Source organism: Triticum dicoccoides, chromosome 1B (assembly GCF_002162155.2).
Source record: "Triticum dicoccoides isolate Atlit2015 ecotype Zavitan chromosome 1B, WEW_v2.0, whole genome shotgun sequence".
Taxonomy (NCBI): domain Eukaryota; kingdom Viridiplantae; phylum Streptophyta; class Magnoliopsida; order Poales; family Poaceae; genus Triticum; species Triticum dicoccoides.
The window spans coordinates 363,618,193-363,627,711 of record NC_041381.1 but is presented as its reverse complement, the minus strand read 5'-3'; the positions used below and the strand labels follow the sequence as shown (position 1 = coordinate 363,627,711).

The 9,519-nt window shown below is 46.6% G+C and overlaps 1 pseudogene; it reads right to left on the bottom strand.

Annotated features, from left to right (window-relative positions):
- The window catches only part of LOC119350384, a 35,698-nt pseudogene that overhangs the window by 5,838 nt on the left and 20,341 nt on the right, over nucleotides 1–9,519 (bottom strand).

Here is a 9,519-nt window from a genome sequence, read left to right as displayed (position 1 = left end):
GCGGGCGCGGCGGCGGCGGCGGTGGCGGCGGCGGCGGCGGCGGCGGTTTAGGGTTTTTAGGCGGAAGCGGACGTAACCTAGCGTGATACCATGTAAGACAATAGGCTTTGGGGAGAACGGGCACAACCCTCTAGGAGTGGCCTATCACATATATATATAATGAGGTGGTATACAACGTTACAATATACACATGTAAATACAGTCTAACACGGTGGCGGAGGGAGTGGAGGTCGCCGCCGGGGCAGAACTCCATGACGACGCATGAGAAGCGCGTGGCGGCGTCGAAGTCGGCAAAGAGCGTGGGGAGGAACGGGTGGTCGAGCAGCCGCAGGATGCGCTTCTCGGCGGCCGCACGCTCCAACTTGTGCTTCTTGGCCACGGCGCGCCGGTCCACCACCTTCATCGTGTACATGCACGACGGGACCTCCGACGGTGCCGAGGCGGCAGAGGTAGACGGTGCCGATGTCGCCGCCACCGACGCGCCGGACGAGTGATGGCGATGACGCCTGCGTGCTGTCTCGATGAGGCCCTCGTTGTTGAGGTGTATGTGGGTATCTAGTGTGTGCCGCTCAGCAGGTTTGTGATGATTTTGGCCCGGTTTTTGATTAATTAACTGCGCAACTCTCTTATGCTTAATTAATGGATGAGGCAAAAAAACTACTCCAGGCATATGCAGATAAACAAACAGTAAAAAATAGACAAAACATTTATATTGGATCGACCCAGTGATATTAGTTTTGTGCAAGACTACAAATGTCTTCAAATTTTGTTTAGTTGATCAGCTTATAAGTATTTTATTAGATGATGATTATTTTTCTATTAATTTGGTCTCACAAAGTTTGACTTGAAACAAAACTAATATGCGAGGTAATTAATATGAAACGTAGGGTGCGTAGCCTCGACATTTTTTTTACTTATTATTGCCTAAAGAAGGTACATCAGCACTGCTCTTTCCAAGGAATAGTCACCGGAGCACAAGAAATGATCAAAAGCGCTTACAGTTCATGAAGAACCACGCACATATGCATGTGTTCTGCATGCAAATCTGTCTGAATTCAGGTGAGCTGAGCTGCGGGTTGATTAGGCTTAACAGCAGGGGGGTTTTGCAAAACTGCATGTAACAACCGGGCCAGCCACCTGGCTGCCACTTGTCGTTTTGTCATTGGCCTGGGACTAAAACGTCACATGCAGTGCAAGTTGAAGTATGGTGAGGTTGATTTTTATAAATTTAAAACTAAAATATCACATGTTGTGCAAGCTAGGGTACCTGGGATGCTTTTACCTTCCAAAACAAATCTCGTCGAGTATCAATTGGATCTGCAGTACAACCCTTCCATGTAGCGTCTAGTCAGCTCCTTCCACGCCTGGTCCACAAGCACGACGCACACCGCGCGTCTCTGTACTGCACCATCATGCGTGATCAAGCCGCACACGTTGCCTGGGTTGTCGCCTTCGCTGCCATGCGTGCATGTGCATCGCCTGTACGCTCGCCCGATCGATGCACCGATCAATCGCCACACGCCACTGCTGCCACAACGCGCGCCCAAGCCTTCTGCTGATCCAATGTCGTCTACTTCGCTTCCGATCGCTTTTTTCAATCTCGTCGAGAACCACGCCGCTGCCGGCTGCATCTCGAACTCGATATTTTCTTTAGATCAACAATCAGACAACCTCCGATAACCTAGCTCATAATACCACTTGTTAGAATAAATTCGAGGCATACCGTTGATCATCCGAGGACCAAGCAATCACAGGAGGCACGACACCGACATTTGTTAACGAGGTTCACCGATATGGCTACATCCCCGGGGCCTGACTATGGGCGCTCCTCCCCATGACACAGCTACAATACCGCACCCGGTCGCCCTGGACACCAACACATGCCGTCGGCTTCCCCTTCGTTTCGGTGCTATTATGTTGGCATAGGTTAGATCGTGTGTCTACCCCCGCTATATATGAGAGGCCTAGGATACAAGTGTCCCACTAGGACACTACTTCATATCCTATCTAAACACAATACAACTACAAGTCCAACTGTGACCTACCATATACACAATATTCGACACAACTCTAACACATCCACACGGGCCTTGACGAAGGACAACCCTCAACCTACTAACTTGTCTCGTACTGGTCCAGGAGTCGCACCTAGTTCAGGCTTTCGCGACATATGCATGGAAAGAATGGTAAGATAGTTGCATTGCATAACGTAGAGACGTGGGCCGGCTTGTCAAGTGCCATGGGATGGGATTGAGACATTGTCACACAATGTTTGAGTTCATATTGGAGACACTCGACCGGACTCTCGATACCGGTCAACTCAGATAGGCGACTCCGGACCGGTGCATCCCAAAGCCACAACGGTCAACCACCCAACACCGACCAAAACAACCAATTGTTGTTAGAAACAATCACTTCCTCCCACATTTACAACTGTGCTATTTTTTCGGAAAAAGATCAAATTTATTATAAAAATTCATCGGAAGTATAAAACATCTCAAACATAATAAAAATTACATTGAGGTCCATGCACCATGGAACGGCCATTGCGCCGCCAAAACGAGCCGCCGACGCCGCTCTCATACCAGAGTTAGTCTGACCTTGTCGATGACAGCTAGAAAGTCTTCGTACACGTGCCACAAAGGACCAGCGCTCCCAAGCTACTGTCGCCGCCGTTGAATCATTGACTTGATCTAAAGAAGCTAACACAAAACCTCGCCATTGCATATGCACGGTGAAAAACCCTAACCTCATCGTCTCGAGGAGCTAGCGGGAATTTATGCTGGAGCTCTGTCTAATCCATCCCGACGGCTGAATTTGAGAAGGATCAGAGCACGAAAGAGTGGCTCGAAGAAGAAGCGACGTCATCCATCCGAGCGTCACCGCTATGAGGACTAAAATCCTACCTATCTACTAGCCGAAGCCAAAGCATCATGATCCCCCCGCCACCGGTCGCCGGAGCAGCAAAAGGATGGGAGGCGAATTCACGGACTCGTCGGCGAAGATCGAGGTGAAGAAGGCTTTCCCTAGTCACCTTGTAGGAGGAAAAAGAAAAGCCAGTAGCAATTTCAGCTGTGCTCATGGAAGATTGACATTGTTTGTGCTGAGCCGCGTCCATGTTAATCTAACCAACTTGTACCCCGACGACACCATATCACCATCCTTATGAAATCACATACGTTGACACATGTACGCACAGGCCGCCAGTCCATATACATGCATGCAAACTTAAGGAAAAGTCAAGAAAATAACTGACTAATATACACTGGAAATTGTTAAGCTATATGATTGGTGATCTACAAGTCTGGGATGCGCCCGGATGGTCGGCGCACACGCTGCGGTAAAGGTAAGGTATCATGTCCTCGGAATAGACCAACCGAGCTGATTAGGGTTTGAAAAATAGAGTAGGTCGCACTCTGTCGCTGCACTTTCGGCAAGCAATCCCACGACTCTTTTTCTCTGAACTCCTTGTCGTTTGGGATGCGAATTAGCATGTACGACTTCTCTCACTTTCCAGCATTTAGAGATCGGTCGAAGGCCAAGGTGCTTTTATCCCATCCGTGCCGTCGCCTCTCATGATGATGTTTTTATGCGAATACGCAATACTTGCGTGTCATTGCATTCATACGAGAGGAAGCTAAAATGTGTACAGAAGGTGATACAACACATGGCACGGACGCAAAAAACATGGACATAGTGCCCGAAATAGAGAGACATAAAATACTTGACCCAAACAAAGAAAAAACAGCTAAACTCACCGACCAGAGGCACAATCTGACCAACAACTATATGGCCCACATCATCGAAGTCAGCACCGAGGACGCCGCGAGCAAACAAGACAACGCCTTCACGAAGGAGAACGACACCAAGATGTCGTCGTCGTCTGATCCAGAAAACTGGACTTAGGGTTTCCCCTGATGCTCGAAGAGGGGCCTAGATAGCGGCCATGACAATGCCTCCAAGAAGGGGACGACACCCGCAAGTGTCGCCGCTGCAAACATAGAATGCACGGATTTCGCCCTGGCCAAATTCCGAGCAATCCCAAGCCGTCAGAGCACGAATCGAAGAAGAGGAAGTCAAGTATAGGCCGAAGCTGCGACTGAAGGAAGGGAAGCCACGCCCGACAACGAAGGAGGCACCGGGCGCCGCCGGACATGCGAGCTCCGGAGGAGGGCATGATTGCATGGCCGAGCGAGATGGGAGGAAACATGATGTGACGGTGGCCGGAGCCCCGGACAAACCAGGATCTGGAAAGGAGCGCAGATGAAGGCCACCAGGACCGGAGCAACAGAGCGCTGGCGAGTCCAGGAGCTGGAAGGGGACGTAGCTCCCAGAGCTATCCAGGAATGGAGACGCGCCGGGATGGACGTGAAGGAAATATGCCCTAGGGGCAATAATAAAGTTATTATTTATTTCCTTATATTATGATAAATGTTTATTATTCATGCTAGAATTGTATTAACCGGAAACATAATACATGTGTGAATACATGGACAAACAGATTGTCACTAGTATGCCTCTACTTGACTAGCTCGTTGATCAAAGATGGTTATGTTTCCTAGCCATAGACATGAGTTGTCATTTGATTAACGGGATCACATCATTAGGAGAATGATGTGATTGACATGACCCATTCCGTTAGCTTAGCACACGATCGTTTGTATGTTGCTGTTGCTTTCTTCATGACTTATACATGTTCCTATGACTATGAGATTATGCAACTTCCGTTTACCGGAGGAACACTTTGTGTGCTATCAAACGTCACAACGTAACTGGGTGATTATAAAGGTGCTCTACAGGTGTCTTCGAAGGTACATGTTGGGTTGGCATATTTCGAGATTAGGATTTGTCACTCCGATTATCGGAGAGGTATCTCTGGGCCCTCTCGGTAATACACATCACTTAAGCCTTGCAAGCATTGCAACTAATGAGTTAATTGCGGGATGATGTATTACGGAACGAGTAAAGAGACTTACCGGTAACGAGATTGAACTAGGTATTGAGATACCGACGATCGAATCTCGGGCAAGTAACATACCGATGACAAAGGAAACAACGTATGTTGTTATGCGGTCTGACCGATAAAGATCTTCGTAGAATATGTGGGAGCCAATATGAGCATCCAGGTTCCGCTATTGGTTATTGACCGAAGACGTGTCTCGGTCATGTCTACATAGTTCTCGAATCCATAGGGTCCGCACGCTTAACGTTACGATGACAGTTATTATGAGTTTATATGTTTTGATGTACCGAAGGTTGTTCGGAGTCCTGGATGTGATCACGAACATGACGAGCAGTCTCTAAATGGTCGAGACATGAAGATTGATATATTGGAAGCCTATGTTTGGATATCGGAAGTGTTCCGGGTGAAATCGGGATTTTACCGGAGTACCGGGAGGTTACCGGAACCCCCCGGGAGGTTAATTGGCCTTAGTGGGCCTTTACGGAGAAGAGGAGAGGCGGCCAGGGCTGGGCCGCGCGCCCCTCCCCCTAGTTCGAATAGGACAAGGAGAGGGGGGCGGCGCCCCCCTTCCTTCCTCTCTCCCTCCTCTTTCCCCCCTCCCAAGTCCTAATCCAACTAGGAAAGGGGGAAGTCCTACTCCCGGTGGGAGTAGGACTCCTCCCGGCGCGCCTCTCCCCTTGGCCGGCCGCACCCCCCTTGCTCCTTTATATACGGGGGCAGGGGGGCACCCTAGATACACAACAATTGATCGTTTGATCTTTTAGCCGTGTGCGGTGCCCCCCCTCCACCATAGTCCACCTCGATAATACTGTAGCGGTGCTTAGGCAAAGCCCTGCGTCGGTAGAACATCATCATCGTCACCATACCGTCGTGCTGAAGAAACTCTCCCTCAACACTCGGCTGGATCGGAGTTCAAGGGACGTCATCGGGTTGAACGTGTGCTGAACTCGGAGGTGTCGTACGTTCGGTACTTGATCGATAGGATCCTGAAGACGTACGACTACATCAACCGCGTTGTGCTAACGCTTCCGCTTTCGGTCTACGAGGGTACGTAGACAACACTCTCCCCTCTCGTTGCTATGCATCATCATGATCTGGCGTGTGCGTAGGAATTTTTTTGAATCTACTACATTCCCCAACAGTGGCATCCGAGCCTGGTTTTATGCGTAGATGTCATATGCACGAGTAGAACACAAGTGAGTTGTGGGCGATATAAGTGATACTGCTTACCAGCATGTCATACTTTGGTTCAGCAGTATTGTGAGATGAAGCGGCCCGGACCGACATTACGCGTACGCTTACGCGAGACTGGTTTCATCGCCACGAGCACTAGTTGCTTAAAGGTGATCGACGGGTGTCTGTCTCTCTCACTTTAGTTCAACCGAGTATGGCTACGCCCGGTCCTTGCGAAGGTTAAAACAGCATCAACTTGACAAACTATCATTGTGGTTTTGATGCGTAGGTAAGAACAGTTCTTGCTCAGCCCGTAGCAGCCACGTAAAACTTGCAACAACAAAGTAGAGGACGTCTAACTTGTTTTTGCAGGGCATGCTGTGATGTGATATGGTCAAGACATGATGATAAATTTTATTGTATGAGATGATCATGTTTTGTAACGGGATGGCAGGAGCCATATGGTTGTCGCTTTATTGTATGCAATGCAATCGCCCTGTAATGCTTTACTTTATCACTAAGCGGTAGCGATAGTCGTAGAAGCATAAGATTGGCGAGACGACAACGATACTATGATGGGGATCAAGGTGTCACGCCGGTGACGATGGTGACCATGACGGTGCTTCGAAGATGGAGATCACAAGCACAAGATGATGATGGCCATATCATATCACTTATATTGATTGCATGTGATGTTTATCTTTTATGCATCTTATCTTGCTTTGATTGACGGTAGCATTATAAGATGATCCCTCACTAAATTATCAAAGTATAAGTGTTCTCCCTGAGTATGCACCATTGCGAAAGTTCTTCGTGCTGAGACACCACGTGATGATCGGGTGTGATAGGCTCTACGTTCAAATACAACGGGTGCAAAACAGTTGCACACGCGGAATACTCAGGTTAAACTTGACAAGCCTAACATATAACAGATATGGCCTCGGAACACGGAGACCTAAAGGTCGAGCGTGAATCATATAGAAGATAGGATTAACACAGTTATGTTCACCATTGAAACTACTCCATCTCACGTGATGATCGGACATGGTTTAGTTGATTTGGATCACGTGATCACTTAGAAGATTAGAGGGATGTCTATCTTTCTTAAGTAATATGATTAATTGAACTTAAATTTATCATGAACTTAGTACCTGATAGTGTCTTGCTTGTCCATGTTGATTGTAGATAGATGGCCCGTGCTATTGTTCCGTTGAATTTTAATGCGTTCCTTGAGAAAGCAAAGTTGAAAGATGATGGTAGCAATTACACGGACTGGGTCCGTAACTTGAAGCACCGCTGGGTGCCAGACCTGCTGCAGGAGCAACACCAGATGTTGTGAACGTCTGGCAGAGCAAAGCTGATGACTACTCGATAGTTCAGTGTGCCATGCTTTACGGCTTAGAACCGGGACTTCAACGACGTTTTGAATGTCATGGAGCATATGAGATGTTCTAGGAGTTGAAGTTAATATTTCAAGCAAATGCCCGAATTGAGAGATATGAAGTCTCCAATAAGTTCTACAGCTGCAAGATGGAGGAGAATAATTCTGTCAGTGAGCATATACTCAAGATGTCTGGGTATAATAATCACTTGATTCAACTAGGAGTTAATATTCCGGAAGATAGCGTCATTGACAGAATTCTCCAATCAGTACCACCAAGCTACAAGAGCTTCGTGATGAACTATAACATGCAAGGGATGGATAAGACGATTCCCGAGCTCTTCGCGATGCTAAAAGCTGCGGAGGTAGAAATCAAGAAGGAACATCAAGTGTTGATGGTCAATAAGACCACCAGTTTCAAGAAAAAGGGCAAAGGGAAGAAGAAGGGGAACTTCAAGAAGAATAGCAAGCAAGTTACTGCTCAGGAGAAGAAACCCAAGTCTGGACCTAAGCCTGAGACTGAGTGCTTCTACTGCAAGCAGACTGGTCACTGGAAGCAGAACTGCCCCAAGTATTTGGCGGATAAGAAGGATGGCAAGGTGATCAAATGTATATGTGATATACATGTTATTTATGTGTACCTTACTAATGCTCGCAGTGGCACCTGGGTATTTGATACTGGTTCTGTTGCTAATAGTTACAACTCGAAACAGGGGCTATGGATTAAGCGAAGATTGGCTAAGGACGAGGTGACGATGCGCGTAGGAAATAGTTCCAAAGTCGATGTGATCGCGGTCGGAACGCTACCTCTACATCTACCTTCGGGATTAGTTTTAGACCTAAATAATTGTTATTTGGTGCCAGCGTTGAGCATGAACATTATATCTGGATCTTGTTTGATGCGAGACGGTTATTCATTTAAATCAGAGAATAATAGTTGTTCTATTTATATGAGTAATATCTTTTATGGTCATGCACCCTTGAAGAGTGGTCTATTTTTATTGAATCTCGATAGTAGTGATACACATATTCATAATATTGAAGCCAAAAGATGCAGAGTTGATAATGATAGTGCAACTTATTTGTGGCACTGCCATTTAGGTCATATCAGTGTAAAGCGCATGAAGAAACTCCATACTGATGGACTTTTGGAACCACTTGATTATGAATCACTTGGTACTTGCGAACCATGCCTCATGGGCAAGATGACTAAAACGCCGTTCTCCGGTACTATGGAGAGAGCAACAGATTTGTTGGAAATCATACATACAGATGTATGTGGTCCAATGAATGTTGAGGCTTGTGGCGGATATCATTATTTTCTCACCTTCACATATGATTTAAGCAGATATGGGTATATCTACTTAATGAAACATAAGTCTGAAACTTTTGAAAAGTTCAAAGAATTTCAGAGTGAAGTTGAAAATCATCGTAACAAGAAAATAAAGTTTCTACGATCTGATCGTGGAGGAGAATATTTGAGTTACGAGTTTGGTCTACATTTGAAACAATGCGGAATAGTTTCGCAACTCATGCCACCCAGAACACCACAGCGTAATGGTGTGTCCAAACATCGTAATCGTACTTTACTTGATATGGTGCGATCTATGATATCTCTTACTGATTTACCGCTATCGTTTTGGGGTTATGCTTTAGAGACGGCTGCATTCACGTTAAATAGGACAACATCAAAATCCGTTGAGACGACGCCTTATGAACTATGGTTTGGCAAGAAACCAAAGTTGTCGTTTCTTAAAGTTTGGGTCTGCGATGTTTATGTGAAAAAGCTTCAACCTGATAAGCTCGAACCCAAATCGGAGAAATGTGTCTTCATAGGATACCCAAAGGAGACCGTTGGGTACACCTTCTATCACAAATCTGAAGGCAAGACTTTTGTTGCTAAATTCGGAGTTTTTCTAGAGAACGAGTTTCTCTCGAAAGAAGTAAGTGGGAGGAAAGTAGAACTTGATGAGGTAACTGTACTGACTGCCTTATTGGAAAG